The sequence below is a fragment of the Gopherus flavomarginatus genome, chromosome 6 (assembly GCF_025201925.1).
Source record: "Gopherus flavomarginatus isolate rGopFla2 chromosome 6, rGopFla2.mat.asm, whole genome shotgun sequence".
NCBI lineage: Eukaryota > Metazoa > Chordata > Testudines > Testudinidae > Gopherus > Gopherus flavomarginatus.
Window position 1 is genome coordinate 107,492,595 of NC_066622.1, and position 18,090 is coordinate 107,510,684.

General features: G+C 39.3%; 1 protein-coding gene across 4 annotated transcripts in view; it reads right to left on the reverse strand.

Annotated features, from left to right (window-relative positions):
• Positions 1–13,943, reverse strand: part of PLCE1 (phospholipase C epsilon 1) — a 346,810-nt gene extending 332,867 nt beyond the window's left edge. For all 4 annotated transcript variants that reach the window (XM_050959261.1, XM_050959258.1, XM_050959260.1 and 1 more), the window contains exon 1: positions 13,838–13,943. The gene's annotated coding sequence lies outside the window, so the exon portion shown is untranslated. The remainder of the gene's footprint in view (positions 1–13,837) is intronic.
• Positions 13,944–18,090: the final 4,147 nt, after the last annotated feature.

The window sequence follows — 18,090 nt, forward strand, 5'->3', positions numbered from 1 at the left end:
CACTGTAGAAATACAGGGAAAAAAAAGACAGATTGGCTCTTTGGGTCAGGAACTAAGTAAAAGACAAGAGACTATGGCTATATATAGATGAGGGAGTTGTCATAGTATCTTTCCCAATTCTGGACCTTAGCGTCCAAAATATGGGTACTAGCATGAATTCCCCTAAGCTTAATTACCAGCTTAGATCCTGTAATGCTGCCACCAATCAGGACTTACAGTAGAGCGCCTGATAGACTCTGGTCTCCCCCAAAACTCAAATTCCTTGAGTCTCACAACAAAGGGGAATAAACCATTTCCCTTCCCCCTCCTTTCTTCCTCCCAGCTCTTTCCCGCCCTGGGTACACTAGGAGATCACCGTGATTCAACTCCTTGAATCACCACACAGAGAGGAATGATACCTTCCCCCCTCCTCTTTTCCCTTCACCCAGAGGCAATCCAGATTCAAGCTCCGTGAATCTAAAACAAAGAGATTCCCCCTTCTCCCCTCCCTCCCTGTTAAGTACAGACTCAATTCCCTTGAGCCTCAACAAGGGGAAAAAATCAGACAGGTCTTAAAAGCAAAACTTTTAATAAAAAGAAAGAAAAAAGTAAAAGGTCTATCTCTGCAATTTAGATGGTAAAAAGTTACAGGGTCTGTCAGCTTAAGAAATTGGAGAAACAGCCTTCTCCAATAGAAATACAATTTAAAATACTTCCAGCCAAATACAATTGCAAATAAAGGAAAACAAATAAGAAGACTATACCGCCTTTCTACCTTTATACTTACAAAATTGGAATAGAAGATTAGAGAGCCTGTAGGTGTGTGTGGTCACTCTCAGAGCCCAGAGAGAACAAAGCAAAACCCCAAAAAACAAAGGCTTCCCTCCACCGAGATTTGAAAGTATCTTGTCTCCTGATTGGTCCTCTGGTCAGGTATTGCAGGTCACCGTTTGTTAACCCTTTACAGGTGAAAGAGACATTAACCCTTAGCTATCTGTTTATGACAGGAGTACAAGGAAACATTGAGAACATATTGGTCAGTAGGATAGAATGTGGTCTCAGTACACTGGTAGCCTAACCATTGTTAGGTATGTGTAGGTGTCACAGCAAATAAGAGTTTTAGGGAGAGACTTGAAGGGTGATAATGAGTCATTCTGTGGATATTTACAGGGAGTTTCTCCCAAACATGAGAGGAAGCATGAAGGTGCTTGTTTGAAAATGAGGAGGACAACTGACATTAAATGAGCTTTTTAAGGGTGTATATGAATGAGGGCTGGAGGGTAAGGAGTAGGGTTGTGCAGATGTATAGAGCCTAAAGATGGAGGCAAAGATTTTATTAGATTTCATTTTCATTATAAGGTTCACCATAGATGGTCTCTGGAACATTTCAATCTGTACCAACAACTGAAGGCTTTGACTTCCATTTTCCTGATGTATTCAGGATTTTTGGAGCCTGGTCAAAAGAAAGTCTCTGCACAGTCAATACTTCAAAATTCAAGTTTAATTAGTTTCCTTCAGCTTGGTTTTTAAATGAACTTGGACAAATGAACAAAACAAGGGACACTTGTTCAGGCAAAGGTTTTTTTGTTTTTTTTTAAATGGACTCAAAAAAAGAAAGTTTTTCCAGCTAGCATTATCCTTTTTCCCCTAAGAAGAATCTGGCCTGCAATATCAGTTAATACCACTCCCTCGAGTACCTCCTAATAGCGTGCTGGGGATCAATTAAAACATTATTCTTACATAGACTGTGGTCTTCCCTCTGGAAAACCAATTTTTTTCAGTCTGAATAAATTGGCTTAAAAGATAAAAAAAGGCACTACTGAGCTGAGAGACAAGGGATATTAAAACAGCTACTGATCTACCAACTACCAAAACTAGAAATTATGTACCTCATTTTGAAACTAAATCCATCCAGGAATCTAATGCTATACAACCATTGGAAAGTTGGGAATTGCCCACCTCATTTCAGACTTGTTTTTAGTAGCTGCTGTCTTGAGAACTATCAGGATTACAATCAATGCAGAACATGAACTGCAAGTTAAGAATCCCAGTTCTTAAACAGTATATAGTGTTAATCTCTAACCAGGTTGGCAATACCCTGAAAACTCATCATATTGCCAGTCTCACAAAATTTTGTGTTTTTTCTTAAAGCTCCAGCTCCTGGAGTCATGTCATTGTTGAGAATTTTAAAAAATAAGTTGAAATATTTTCATAGTTGTGGTAACCTATAAAGATTCAGGATCCTTAGGATAAAGACCCCAAAATTATTATTTTTCACCCCATCTAATGATGTTGGATGGCATATCAAGTGACTTTTGAACCCTAGAGGGCTAGTAACACTGTTTTCATTGTAAAAAAAATTGCCTGATGACATGTTAGAACTGACATTAAGAGGGGAAGTCATACATTAATCAAGACAAATTGCTGCCGAATCCACAGGACCACGGATCTCCCACAGCCAAGCCACCAGGAAGACAGCCTGACTGGCACCCTTGTAGGGACCAGAAAGCCACCCCCTGCGGCTTGCTACCCTAGGCATGTGCTTGGAGCGCTGGTGCCTGGAGCTGCTGCTGCACACACTCCAAAATAAAATGTGGAACTAACATGACATTTGCAGCCATCATATTGTTCACTCTGCTTGTGTGCTGTACTTCTTCCCCCACTCTCTCTCTCTGTCTTGTCTATTTATTTTAGACAATATTGTCTCACTGCTTCCTTGTACTCCCCCATCTGTTGTCTCTAGCCTTATATGTCGACTGTGAGCTCTTTGGGGCAAAGACTGTCTTTTTGTTTTAGGTTTGTATAACGCCAAGCACAACAGGGCCCTGGTCCATGACTGGGGCTCTTGGGTACCATGATGAGGGAAATTGTTTCAATTATGCAAAAAAAAATATTTTTCACAATCATTTTTAAATGTTAAATCTTTCCCACAGAAAAGTACGAAAAGCTATTTGCATCCCACACTGTTGTGGACATCTAAGCAGTTCCTGATTCCACATCCAAGAAGACTCACAAGAGCCTACTGAAGTAGTGTAAACAGATTTTATCTTTTCCTTAACCCAATATTTTCCTCTAACTTCCTTGGGCTACTATAGTTCCTTTTGAGCACAGAAAAAGGAAGCCCTTAAGAGAGCAGCAACTTGAGTCTCTAAGGGCCTTCCAGTTTTGCCAGGAAAGGGAACCACAGAGGGGAAAGTACTATTTTTTAAATGTACATAGTTTAAATTTTTAAAAATATTTGTGATTTAATTTTTAAAAAAAACTTTATTTTTAGAGTGCCTGTAAAGTCCAATAGAACTGCCACTGCTAGAAAAATGTCAGTGCAAATAATTTCAGGACCTATAAAAATGTTCACTCTCTGAAAAAACAACAAAAAACTTTAAAAAAATAAATACACTTAACCACAAATAAGCAACAGCAAATTTAATCTAAGAAACCAAATATTTTACATTCATTAACTAACAAATACCCAAGCTAGAGTCACTATGTGGCAAAACTGATTTTAGATGTTAATAGCATTCTGCCATGAAATCTGTACATACTTTACTCTCAGATGGTGTAAGTAAAGTTGTGGGCTGTCAAGGCTGATTCCCCATTCTGGCACTTCTGAGTGCAGAAGGTGGGGGCCCGCAAAGATTCCAAAAAAATAATACTGGCCCCTCCAGGCTTGTATTAAACTCCCAAGCTTACAACTTCTCTCTGACCTGGGATGGGCAGATGCTACCACCACCCAAGTGCAAAAAAAACCCTTTGGGCCCAGGAAGGCGCACTTGTGAATTCCTCCCTGGGGTGTACCCTCAAGCCTTTTCATCTCTCCCCCTTCCCCTTGTGGAAGAGCTGAGAAAGAAAATAAAGGAAAACAACGGTTGCCACCAGCTAATTAAACAACATATGCACAACCTCTTTGGACACAAAAACAACCCAAAAAACCCAAATTCTGTTCTTTAAAAAAGGTAAATTTTATTAAAAACAAAAGAAAGAAAATATATCTGGAATTTAGGCTACTGCTAGATTTAAAAAGTGCAAATATAATAATTAGGCCTCAGGAATGGTTTTCCTGAGGTCCAGCTTAATGGTTATAAGCAAAACAAAAAGCAGAGAGAAGTCCACATGCCATACAAAAATAAAAGAGATAAACCTAATTGCATCTTTCTAGACATTTCCTGATCTACTTACATATCTGGGGTTTTAAATAAGTAGTTTCTAGGTATGATCTGATGATTTTTCATACCTGACAAAGCTTTTTACAGCATAGTTCCAGCTCTGTCCCTGCTCTCCAAGAGAACAACCACAGATAGACAAAAGGGGAGTCTTGTTTCAATTTTAAAGAGTTCTAACCTTTCCATTAGCTCTTTTGGCCAGGTGCCCACTCAATTCCCTTTATCTATGTATGCAGTCAGACTTTTTAACCCTTTACAGGTAAGGTAAGTAGAGAACAGCTAGGAAGAGGGATTTTGTAGCTGGCTGGCTGGCTGTCCATAAAAAGGAGTCCCCTCCCCCTTCATTTGTCACATGGGCTGACAGGATTAAATAATACATCTTGGGATTCATCCATGTTCCCATATGTCTTAAACTCCAGGTCCTAATGTCTATCAAATTCTGATGGCAAAGCACCAAAGGAGGGATGGTTTGGACAAAAAGGGGCATTCTCATTTAAAAATCATTTAAATCTGTCTCAGATAACAAGATATCAAACTCTTTAATGGAATCCTCTCTGAAATCTGTTCTGATGTAGAACCAAGAGCCAGCTGGATGGAAAGCAGAGTTTTTATATGCACCATGTCTCTGCTACTGTGAAAAAAATATTACACTACAAACATCACCACCCAATGTTATAGTACTGGGATAATGTCAATACAATTTGCAGCAGATATAGAAAATATCTATTTAGACAGTTTGACAGCTATAATTCACCCTGTGTTTAATGCTATTTAAAAGACAAGTTTATACATTTACTTCAGATCAATATTGTGAAATAGCAAAATTTAGGTAGCCTCCCAGCATGAATGAATGAATATAGTACATATGGAAACTAATGTTTTTTAAAGCGTGCAATGAGTAAAAGGGATACATCTTTCCGTTAACTATTTAGTAATACAATCTGTAATTGAGCATCTCATCCAAATTATTTAAGTAAAATGTGGGACGATGTTTCTGTAACATAGCCGGCATGGCAATGAATTGCTCTAATGTTTAAAGTGGGGAGATGCAGGGTCTGCTGTAGTTGGGGTCAGGGATGTGGACATAGGATGGGTTTTGGCAACTAGGGAAGATTGAGCAAAAGTCTGTTCTTTCTTCCTTCATCTCCTCAGCAAAGTCACCAATTCCCTCTCCTGCCCAAACCCCCTATAGATTTCATTTTATGCTGGGGAAGGGCTAGCTTGAGGATTGTGAAGAGGCCTTACGGGGGGAAGGGCAAGGTGTTAGTATGTGATGTGCTGGTGGATAAGTAGTCTTTGGTTTCTATGTTTTCAGCCAGCCTTCTGCTGATTTCACCAGCTCAGCTGATAGGCAGCTTCTTCAGGTGGCTCACTGGTCTGCAGGGGGTCAAAAATTAGAACAAAAGACTTTCTGGGGTACTGATAGGGGCATTGAAACAGGCCCTGAAAACAGAGCCATTACTGGTGTTCAAGATCATTCATTCAGTCACCATACACAGTAATGAAAGTACAATCACACAACTGATTTTCTGTTGTAGCAGGCAATATGTGCCACAAAATACTACAACATCAGTTGCTCTTTTTTAGAATCTAACCTCTATGTAACAAACAGGATTTGACATTATGGGCAGAAGAGGGAAACTGGGAAAAGTCCAAAGCAAAAACACAAGAGAGGAATTAGATACTGAACTAGTTATTGGTTGCATAGTGACCTTGTTTTTGAGCAATGTATATTATCAAATCCCTCCTACAGCTAGATCTGCATAGTGCAAATAGATGATTGTGAAAGGAAAGAACTGGACAAAATGTTTTGCCACCCAGTACATACAGAAATGCAAACAAATTTTGGAACTCTGCCAAATGTTCTGCCAGACAAAAGAGCTATACCCAACACTACAATTAATTTTATGAGCTTATTTCCAAATATTAGAAATTATATTTTGTAAGACACCCATGTGGTATGATGAAGTCTCACTTACTAACACATGATTAATTGCCTTTTAAAAACTATTAAGAAAACAAGATGTACATGACTGATTGTATAGTGTGAGGCTGTCTAGCAATAATAAAGAAGGAACAAGATACTTAAGTCTGAGTTGTATAACTTGAAATATATATTGTTCAGTGACAGACACTAATATGGTGACAAGTGCTTTATAAATGTATACAACAAAAAAGGCCCATAAGCCTACCATGTATATTTAAATGACACATGCTAATTAGAGTGAAAAATGTCTTTTAAAAGCCATAGCCCTGAGATACTGGTTTTATTATACAAGTGAGACCATAGATCCCAGAAAGAGATCGAGTTTCTCTAGATCTAGGCTGTATGTGTACTGAATGGCCAATAAGATTTAAGTAGAATTTTTTGTTTAGACATCACCTAATTATTGCAGAGTATACTATTACATGAAACTAGAACTGAAACAGATCTCCAATCAAAACCTATTACAATACCTACATTTTGAGAGGTCATTAAATCTAAAACAATCCTGGTATAAGCATCTACCTGAAACCTGGCCTGAGAGTACAACCACCACCATGGAAATTGAGAGATTTCCCACTCATGTTATGGATGGATGTGTGTATCCAAAACTTTTCCCTTAATATGTGATTAGTTGGCCTCATTGTATGTACATTTTAATAAAAATTATACACAATAGTTTCTAAAGCTCCTATTTTCACCTCCTCTTCCAGCTGCTTCATGTGAAGGGAAGCAAGACTACAGACACTGCTATGACATGACCACATACAGAGGGAAGGTAGCTACGCAGGGTACTCCCCCTTCTGCATATCCACTCCAAAAGAACTGTGCAACCAACAGACTGCATTGGGGGCGGGGAGACGGACTTGGATGGAAGCTGCACTACACAGTAGATTCTGTCCCAGAACTCTGAAGGAGCCACATTAAGCAATATTTGCTCCAAGAATTATGGAAGAACCGGGGGGGGGGGGGGGGGGGGGGGGGGGAAGGACTTCAAACAATCCTGTTTGCTCTTTAACCCTTTACTACCCAAGATGTCACAGAACCACCTTGGATAAGCAACCTGTGAACCTACTGGCCTGATCAAGTAATAGGCATGACTGGCAAGATCCAGAGGGAAATGCAGAGGGGTTCAGCTGGCCAATAATCTGCAGAATTGGAGTCTTGGATACATGCAGATTCCCTGCTTTTATCGCTTACCTTACACCTGCACCTCTTTTGGTTCCATACACTAACAGAGATGAGATTACATGGACCTGCAACTTTTACAGGACCAGGAAACGTTTGTATTAGTTAGTTCCCACCCACATAATTTTGAGCAGAAGGGAGATATATAGATATACAGCAGCTGTCTAGTTTATTTGAAAATTCACCAGACATGAACCTTATTAGTAAAACGTATAAATATTAAACAGTTTTAGAAGTACAAATGTTAAAATATCACTGTCCACTAAATTAAGCATCCTATCGAATACATTTCTCTTAATATACTCACATGAATTAAACAATTCATTATCTTAATCTAGCTATAAATATATCTGAGAAAAAATGAGAAAATGAAAACTAGCAAAGGAAAGCAAAGAAGCAAAATATGCTCTTAAAGCATTTTAATTTGGATATTAAAAACATGAAAATTTTCTTCCCTTCATTTTCATAAGCAGGCAGGATCCAAAACAAGCAGAACCAAGCCAGAGAAATTAAAGGGTGAGAGTTGACACCATGGAAGTTTCTCAACTGGAGCTCTACAAGCTTGTTCCTTCATGCAAATTTGGGAGCACTGTAGATGAAGTAGATCCACAGAGCAGTTACTCTACACAATTCCCTCACACCCCACTGATTTCCAAGTGGAAATTCAATCAGGTGTTAATGCTGCTTGAAACTACCCGCACTGTTTTGAGGGGAAATCGGCCAACTAAGTGGCTGATTTTAACCAACAACTGAGTTTTGTATTTGAAATAAAGGAATGCATTATAAAAATGTTAGAATAAAGATGTATTGTAGCACAAACCTCAGAAATACCAGAGTTCACTTCAGAGACATTCTTGCTGTACACTGTAGCACAGATGGAGAAAAATATTGTGGGAGGAAAAGTCCCACATCAGAGCATTGTCTAAAACAGACAGAAAATCCTACAACACTAGGCAAGGTCACATGCAACTGGAGAGTCATCTGTTTAACAAAACATACTATTATTAGACGCAAGTTATACAGCACTTGTGCATACTAACAGAATTAAAATATTATCCCAAAATAAATATTTAAAAATACCTTTCGCATATACCTTTCATGTAACTTTACTTTGGTACACAAACATTTTCACCTTTCTGCTTAACCAGAAGTATTTAAATATGTTATTAAGAATTAACAGAAAGAAACACAAAGAAGTTAACTGGAAGTGTACATCAGAATACCTTTAAATATTTAAATACCATTTCAATATCTTTTTAAAGTATTTATTAAAAAACTTTACAGGTCAATTGAAAAATTAAGTGGCTCATTTTTACCTTTTTAAAAAAGATCTCCATTGCAATTTTCTTACCAAATTACTTAAGATTACTTTTCTGTTGATTGCAATATACAGCGAAAGACATTCCAGAGCCCAGAACCCATTTAGTCTAGTAAGGCGTGCCGCAAACTACTGAGAGTAAAATGTCACAGCTGAAACACTAGCCTTCAGAATGCCAATCTTCATGTAAGGCTCAATTCTGCATTTCACACACCCAAAACTTCCCTAGACTGAATAGGAGATTTGGATGCAGACAGATTTTCCTTGAGGTATATTCATATATGCCCTGAGGTTTGATGCCTAGTTCGCTTATGACCCAATGAATCACCACAACAGCTACGATCACCTGAGACACCATTGCTGATAGTTGGTAGGTGTGCAGTCTTGGGGACTTGGAAACTGGATGATTCTGGAGGAGAAAGTTTAGTTTTGAAGCTCAGCCCCGAGCAATCTGTTAGAGGTCACCTTTACAGGTTTTCAGAAACAAGTACAAGACACCTTTTAGGTTAAGTATTTGTTTGACTATGGTGGATTATTTATGACTGGTTACGATAGTTCAGGAAGGAATATTGGAGATGGTTTGATTTAGTATCTAGTTGCATTCAATTATGTCATTCACCCAAATGCTAGAGCGTTAGAACATAATAGACCATTAACGGCCAGAGTCTGATCTCACACTGGTGTAAGTCCGAAGAAACGTCACTTACTTCAAGAGAGATCAGAATTCTGTCACTAAAGAAAAGAGATCCATATATAGGTAGTGCTAACACAATGATCCACTTCTACAACATGCAGCTCTCAAAGTAAATAGGAATTTTGCTCAGAAATCAAGAGTGCAATATGATCCACGTTTGGCAGAAGCATGATTCTGGAAACCCCACCCACAGTCAGATCTCCACACAGGTCTGCCAAGACAAACAAAGCAGTATGCAATGTAAATCACACTGCTCTTATTTGTGTATTCAGTCACTTATGGCCTCAGGAACTCATGTACAAGAATGCTAATTTAAAGGGGATTAAAAACATAATTGAGGGCAGAATTTGACCACTGACAAACATGGCTCATGCTTTTGCATACTAATAGTTTTTATAATTAAAAAAACAATTGAAAGTGCAATCTCTTACAAATTAATTATATTTCATAGTTAAAGACTGTGGACCTAATTCCACATCCCTTAGTCACACAACTAATAACAAATGACTGCAAGGGGACTAGTTATGAGGATAAGTTCTATTCATGTTGGAGTTGCATGATTAAACACTATGTTTAATTTATGGATTTTTAAAAAAAGTATATAAAAATATAGCAAACATTATGATTAATTAGTTGTATTAGCATAGTGCCAAGGAGACCTATTCATTGCCCAGAACCTCATTGTGCTAGATGCTGTACAAAAGCAGAACCAAAAGACGGTTCCTGCCTGAAGAGCCTGGTTCCTGATAAGATTCTTTCAAAATGAAAACCAACCAACATGGAAACACTTTTTCTACTGGAAGATTATTTCAAAGATCAACAGAAAGTAAATATTTTATTTTAATGATTAATGAGAAATGCTCAGCAAGAATTAGAATTTTAATGCAGTTATTCATAGATATATAGATTTTAAGACCAGAAGGGACCATTGTGACTTATGTACTGTGTTATGCAGGAAGTTAGACTCAGATTTCCCTGAATTAATTCCTGTATCAGGTCCAATATCTGTGGTTGAACTACAGCACATCTTTTAGAAACGTATCCAATCTTGATTTTAAAATTACTGGTGATAGTGACTCCACCACAACCCTTAGTAAACTATTCCAAAAGTTAATTTTCCACACTGTTAAAAAATTGTGCCTTATTTCTAGTCTGTGTTTCCAAATGTTAAATCATTCTTGTAGCCCTTTTCTGAACCCTTTCCATGACTCTCAATGGATACATTAGAAATACTTTATTTGACGATTTATTGTTTTTCTTATCCTTACTTTACTGATAGAGTTTTTTCTGTCTTTTCTCATGTATCAACAAAATTATGCAAAAATATAGAAAATATATTGGTTAAACTGTATTTAGTATTAAATTTTGCTTAATTTGACAAAAATACATTGCCCAACACATACCAAATAAAAATGTACAGAGTTGAGGGTATCTGGCATTTTGTAGAATTGGGTTCAAAAAGGGGAGGGTTCTAAGAGCAAATCTAGCTACAAAGAAACCTGTCTCAACACACGGGAAAGTGAAAATGAACTCGTAATAATGTATTGGATCAATGTCTTAACATGGTAAAATATGAGAAGTTTCTTTTACTCAGATGACTAAGAGGAGAATGGAAGAATTTAGCAATCCCCTGTTAATTTCTATGCAAACTGGGCACGGTTTCTCATGACTTACGCAGTCCAGTTTGTTTCTCTCAACAGCTTTCTATTGGTGATCTACAATATAATCAGTTTCCTGTAATAAAGTTATTTGTAGTTTGATTTTGTTTGCTATTTTTTCCTCCCCTGTTTGTCTAGGTGTTGCTCATCTTGTCACTGTTTTCATCTAATTAGAAATATACATATACTGTTTGTAGTTAGTTCTATTTCTCATAGGATGATTCAAAAATAAAAAGGAAGGCTTCTGATTTAAGATAATTATTAGGTAAATATAAATTCTGGAATTTAAATTCTTTAATCATTCTCAGATGTTGAGAAAAAAAGTTTATAGTGGGGCAAAACCTCATCCCCACTTCTGAAACGCTTATAAAATTTATGTTTTTATTCATTCAACAAAATCTTGATATAAACATAAAATACCAATTTTAGTTCTATTCCCTCACAAATGTGCATTACAATTAGGGATGGGCAAACCGCACAGCAAAATAAGAACCAGTCTGAACATTTACCTGCTCCTTGAACCACAGCCAACCCTTTCATGAGTTTCTGTATCATTTCAGTTATCATCCTACTATCCTGCTGATTCTCTGGTATACTGTACACTCTGGGGAATTAGACTAGCAAATCTTGCACAGTGTGTCCCCAGTCCTGCAAACACTTCAATGGGACTAGTAAGGAATGCAAAGTTACTCACAGAGCTAAACTTTTTCAAACATATCAAAGGCAAGGCCAGAACGGGGGGGGGGTGTCTTTTTTTTTCTTTTTTTTTTTTACACTTTGCTGCTTTGATTGCCAGGTTTCATCTCAGAACGAACTTTTATAACATCTGAGAACACTTATTATTGTAATGCTGGGGAAGAGACCACTTCACCCCAGTAACCTAAAACTTTGTAGTTGATCAGATGCTGCACCTCACCTAGAATAATCCACTGAGATGTGATTAGCCAGAATGTTTAAAGCAATGAAATATGAAACTTATTACTGATATAAACCAGGCTATAAAGTGAGAAATTCAGGGGGAAGATAGTGAGGACTTTATGCCCGGTTCTAATTTATAACAAGTTTGTTACGATCCGCACCCAAAAAATACCCACTCTTTGTATTTCCTCAAACCCTCTCCAGAGAAAGAGGATATTTTACAACTAAATATTGCAATGCGACTGCATACAAACTGCATGTTAGTGTGGATCATCATCTTCACAAGCCTAATGGAGAACTGATATATGGGGAGCAAAGGGAGTGACAAACTAGAGTGCAAGTGTAGCCAATGCAAGGATGTCAGACCTAATACAACCCCCCTGATGTCCATGAGGCTGCTGTAGTGCAGGTGTGGACTCATGGCCCCATATCTCAGTGACTGGGGGGGGGGCCCTTTCTCACCACCCGAACCCCCAAAACAGCCTCTGGAAGTGATTCTGGGCAACCAGGAGACCCACCCACCCGAGCCCCACGAACGCAGGCAAGGAGCCTGTGGAAGCGCCTCACCCGCTGCCAGGGATAAGCAGGAGACGGCAACTTTCAGCGTCTCCCCAGCCTCTTCCTCCTGCTGCCGCAGCTGAGGCCGGGCGGCGGGTCACTGCAGCAGCCCCGAGGGCTCTCGCCCCGGCTGGCTGCGCAGGGCAGGCTCCGGGTCAGGGCAGCCTCCGAACTCAACGGCTCCGCTGAGCGGGCCGGCGGGAGGAGCGCGCGCTGACCGAGGGGGAGGTGGCCTGCGGGATCGCAACGCCCAGCTGGGCGGAAGGAGGCGCAGCGGGAGAACTGGGGGCTCGCTCAGCCCGGGGGCTGGGGAGGGGGGAAGAGGAGGAGGACTACGGCCGGCCAGCCCTCTCCCCCCTACTCAGCCACAGGCATCCTGAGGGGAGCGTGGTAGGGCCAGAGCAGGGAAGCACCTTGGGTTATTAGCACCAGGGCAAACAGCGCAGCGCTAGGTGCTGCCGCCGCCGCCGCCTCCTGCTGCGCGCTCTGCCCCGGGAACTGCCGCTGCCCACTGTAGCGCGCAGGGGGGGGGGGGTTGCATTACACCGCCAGCACAGCCCAGAGGAGTCTCCTCACGGGCACACACAGTGTAGGGCAGCGCGTCACAACGCCAAAGGGTCGGCAGCCTCCCCCTCCGGCACAGTGCAGGGCCAGGATGTCTGTGCCTCCCCTCCCGCAAATCACACACGCTGCAGGGAAGAAGGTTTTTCTACCGACCCAACAGCACAAGAGGGGGGGCGGCTGCATAATCAACAGGGCAAGATGGGGGCTGAACCTTCCACACAGACCGGTGTCCCCGGTTATATGTACCGCTGTGAGGCGTTAGGTACATTGCCCTTCTTCCATCCAGGTTAAAATGGGTAAATGCAATATTAAATATATACCCACATCCGAAGAGTTTGCGCCATTGTGTGTAGTACGACCTGCCCTGAGCGAGAGTTTACATTGTTAGAAACACCTCTGCATTTATCTCCTCCCAGCTGTAACGCATTTGCTTTTTAAGCAATAGGACAGTATCCCGGTGCCTGTCATCGCTTTTAGAGCTGCAGCCTGCTCTGGAATTAGGGTGCATCTTCAAAGGCTCAAGCTCAGAACTTCGGTGCTGAAATCAATTAAGATGTTGAGCTTAGAGTGTCAAGGACACTACAGCAAACTATTTGGGGCCTGGGATTTCCAAACTGCTAAATACATTCAGTTGTTATTTTTACATTTGATTTGGTTTGTAAAGCTCAAATGACGTCGGAGCTTGGAAGCAGGAAAGGACCTGGGTAAAGACCAAACTCAAAAGGAGAGAGTTACTTCCCCAAAAATTTCCTACACCACCTCTGTTGTGCATCTTCAGTTGATTTGTTTTCAGCCTTTCCTGTTAGTTTTGCTTACCTCTGGCAGGCAGCTCGTTCTGTTTAAGTGGTCATACCCAGTGACTCAAGATCACTGGATAACAGAGCCTTCTCCAAATCTTTGTAGAGCAGAAACTGGTCCAGAGCCATTGTGTGTCTCACACGTTGTGAATGAAAGTTCAGTCTAGAGACTAATCTCTGTGAAAGAGTTGGCTTTTTTCCCCCGTTCGACTGTAGAGTCGAGTTGTGTCCCTGCTGCTGCCTCACTGCAATGGAATGTCTGAGCTAACTGTGCTTCCAAAGAGCTCAATACCGAGCAGAGCTGTACTGCCCAGACCTTGTGGAGATTTTAATTCACTTCCAAGCCTTGCCAACAGTTGCACACAAGGTGCCTTTTTTACACCCTGCTCTCTGTCCAGCGAAAAATGCAGGCTATCTCAGTGAAAACAATGGCTCAATTCACGACTTTGTTCAGAAGTGCAGCACACAACCTCTGCACTATGCACTGCTGCCAACCATTATCTATGGGAAGAAAGACTTAGCTAAAGTCTGTGAAAGGGGGAAATACTGTACACTTTCCAAGTACTTTATGGAAAAATACAATTTAAATTAACTCAGCTGTGCATCTTTGCATGCAAGACTTTCTGGTCTTTGCGTGCAGAGTCCAACAAGGAGAAAAAGAGTCAATCTTTTTATAACTTAATTTTAAAAGTAGTATTCTAATTTTGAAAAAAGCAAAAGTTGGCTGTAGACAACATGCAATTTTATTTTGGGACTTTTCTATATAAAGAATACAAATTCTCATAACTGGTGGGTGGAGATGATGTCCCAGTGTTTGAGTTGTAAAACACTTAATTTACTTCAGTCCCTTCTAATATAAGGAATTCATACTGTTTTCCAAGGGAAAAGTATCTAACACTTGAGGATTATGTATTTACTATTGTATATTAAACACTTACAATATATTTTCTGAAGTAAAGTATCTCTTTATACCATGCTTAGAGGACAAGTATTATAAAATGGTGACAAGTATCAGAGGGGTAACCCTGTTAGTCTGGATCTGTAAAAAGCAACAAAGAGTCCTATGGCACCTTATAGACTAAAAGATGTATTGGAGCATAAGCTTTCATGGGTGAATACCCACTTCGTCAGATATGCTCCAATATTTCTGTTAGTCTATAAGGTTCCACAGGAATCTTTGTTGCTTTTTATAAATTGGCGACACTATGATAGTGTGGGCACCTATACTGAGTGTAGCATAGTTGTGAATCAAAGTGTAATGAGTCTACTATGAGATGTGTTACAACAGACTTTTAAAACCAGTAAACATAGCTGTCTAGTGAAGTAAAACCTAGGAAAGACATATATTTTCTGAAAGCATAGGGTTGGTTTTTTTACTACTACTGTAGCTAGATATTTGTAATATTCACTTAACATTACATGGCTTTACTAGCTACTTATTTTAAGCTTGGTTCTTTCAACAAGCTTAAACTGCAGGGTTATTAGAGTAAAGAATGAAAAGTGCAAGCCACAACAGATCACCTCAGCCTTCCTAATATGATTGACTTTATACTGTTATGTTTAGTTTAATCTGAATTATGTTTTAGTTAAAATTAAAACAGTTACACCAATTCAAAATACTTTATATTAATAATTCTCTTCTGAAATGTACCATATATTGGGTGAAATCCTTATGGCCTTCAGTGTGGTTTGGATTTCACCCATAGTATATGGCATTAATAGTAATGGCCCTTTTTTGCCATGGGTGAAATTTTGTTGGTTCTTTCACCTTAGCCAATTCACATTTTGAATTGAAAATGTTTGTATTGTGTTTCGGCACTATTTATGTTTTATTTGTACACAAGTATATTTAATTTACAAATATTGTAACAGTGTATATATAAATATAAATTTAATAAATAAAATAGTGAGATTTAAATTTTTAAAGCTCCAAATTTCAGTACCAGAGGATTAGAAATTGTTTAGTAAAAATCATGCAGTGGGAGTACAAATACAAGCAATAGCAGCCTCTTCAAAGAACTTTTCATAGAGCCTCTCTGCTTTTTCAATTGTTTCAATAAATACAGGAAACTTATATCAAATTATTCCAGTGGAAAATGTATCTGCCATTTTCCTTCACAATATATTAGCACTTGATTTTTATTAACTTGGCAAGAGTATATGTTTATTGTACTGAAGAGTAATAAAAGGTTGTAACCGTCATAAAATGAACAAATTGGGAAAATCATCTAATCCTTGATTCAGCAAGGTACTTACACATATGCCTTCATTAAGCACATGAGAAGTCAATGGGACTACTCACACGCTTCAAAGGTAAGCATTCTTACGTACCTTACTGAATTGGGGAACTAATCTCTCTGTAACCGCATTCCTCATCTGTAAATGTGGGATAACACCTCTGTTTCACAGGGGTACTGTGAGGATAAATTCATTAATATTTGAGATTCTCAGATACTATAACCATAGAAATACCTAAATAGATAGAAAATTGCAAACATTGTGAAACGTCCATGTCTGATACCATGGTGATAGGCACATTAGAAATACTAGATTGATTAGATGGATATAACTGCTGGGTTGGGACACATGCTCCAATTTTTTAGCATCTTGATTATTTCTTTCCATGGAGTTGCAGAACTATTGCATTAAGACTCCTTCCTCCAAGCTATTTTTATGTGCTTGTTAATCCAGAAAAGTGTTGCAGACTAAAATAAAATTTTAATATAAGGAATAGCATATATAGGTATATCTATAAAATTAGTTTTCATGTAACCTCATGGTTAATTATGTATTCCACGTGATTTTCCTGGTTAAAAAACTGCATGGAAGTCGTTGGCAGATCAAGAAAGACAAGCCTTACTGGTTCACGTAAGCCACCTGTAGTAACTTAGGAAATGAAGAGAAGTATATATGACCTTCTGATCTGCCTGCAACAGCTTGTGAAGATTTATCCAGGAAAAACATTCTGCATAAATATAACCATCAGGGCTTTGGTGGCAAGTTCTAAAGCTGCCAATTAGAGGATAATTCATTCAGATGATCTCTTTGCCCTCCACATTGCATCACTTGGTTTTTCAGGACAGTTCACCTTTCGCTGCATAGTCCACTGGCATTACTGCATTGTGTAACAAGAGTAATTCCTCTGAACAACTGACATTTAGGAAGTCTGGCTTCATAATTTAGCTCCTTATCAATGGGGCTACAAAAAAGGTTTCGCTGAACTAAGTTTTGAGAAAATTATTGAAAACTTGTGTGTTATTCGGGAGGGGATGCTCTACAATTATACATCTGCTTCAGGGGCTCCATCCCTTTCAGTGTTGCATTCTAAATGTTGACTTTTGAGGGGATAATTTTGGGGCTGCCTGAGTTCTTCTTTCTGATTGACAGCTTCTAATCCAGCATTTTGCAGCTATGAAAACTATCTTCTGCTGGGTTGGACTCAGATCACAGTCTTTTGAAAGACTTTTCTGTCATGTGGGTCCATGGAATCCCTCACAAGATGGAAAATTCTTCCATTTCTTCTTCTCTAAGCCTCCACATCACACTCATCATCCCTTTATGTGAGGATTAGATAGGGTGGCCTTTATTCCTTACTTGGCCTTTTGAGCTTCTTTAGGATTCAAGGCTGAAAGTAATGCCAACACAATGCTCATAGCTTCTGTGGGCCTGATGATAGAGAGAGGAGAAAATCAACTCAAATTTACCACATAAGTGCTAGCATCTTAGAGAAAATACAGTATCAACTCTAAGCTTATTTGTGCTAATATCCTAGGTGTTGTTTGTAGCTTTAATGAGTACATTGTCAGAGATAAATATCAGTTTCAAGTTGATAGTTTCCCTTTTAGCTTGCACCATATGGAACCTTCCAATTGGAGTTCTAGGTACAAAATGAGTGTACAGATGAACTGCCAAGTGATGAATGAACACTAATTAATTCTCATAGCAACTCAGTGACTGGGTAAGTTTTACTCCCCTTGTACAGGTGGAGAAATTAGTGCAAAGTGAGATTAATTAAGTGACTTGCCCAACACTATAGAGGGAGTAAGTATAAGAGCTGGGATTAGATCTCAAGAGGTCCTGGTTTTAGTGCTATACATAGGGCTTGTCTTCACATAATGCTACAGCAGTGCAGAGCTTCTCGGCGTAGTTAATCCACCTCCATGAGAGGTGGTAGCCATACTGATGGGCCATAGCGCTGTCTACATGGGGAGTGAGGTTGGTATAACTATGTCGCTCACGGGTGTGGATTTTCACTAAGCAACATAATTATAC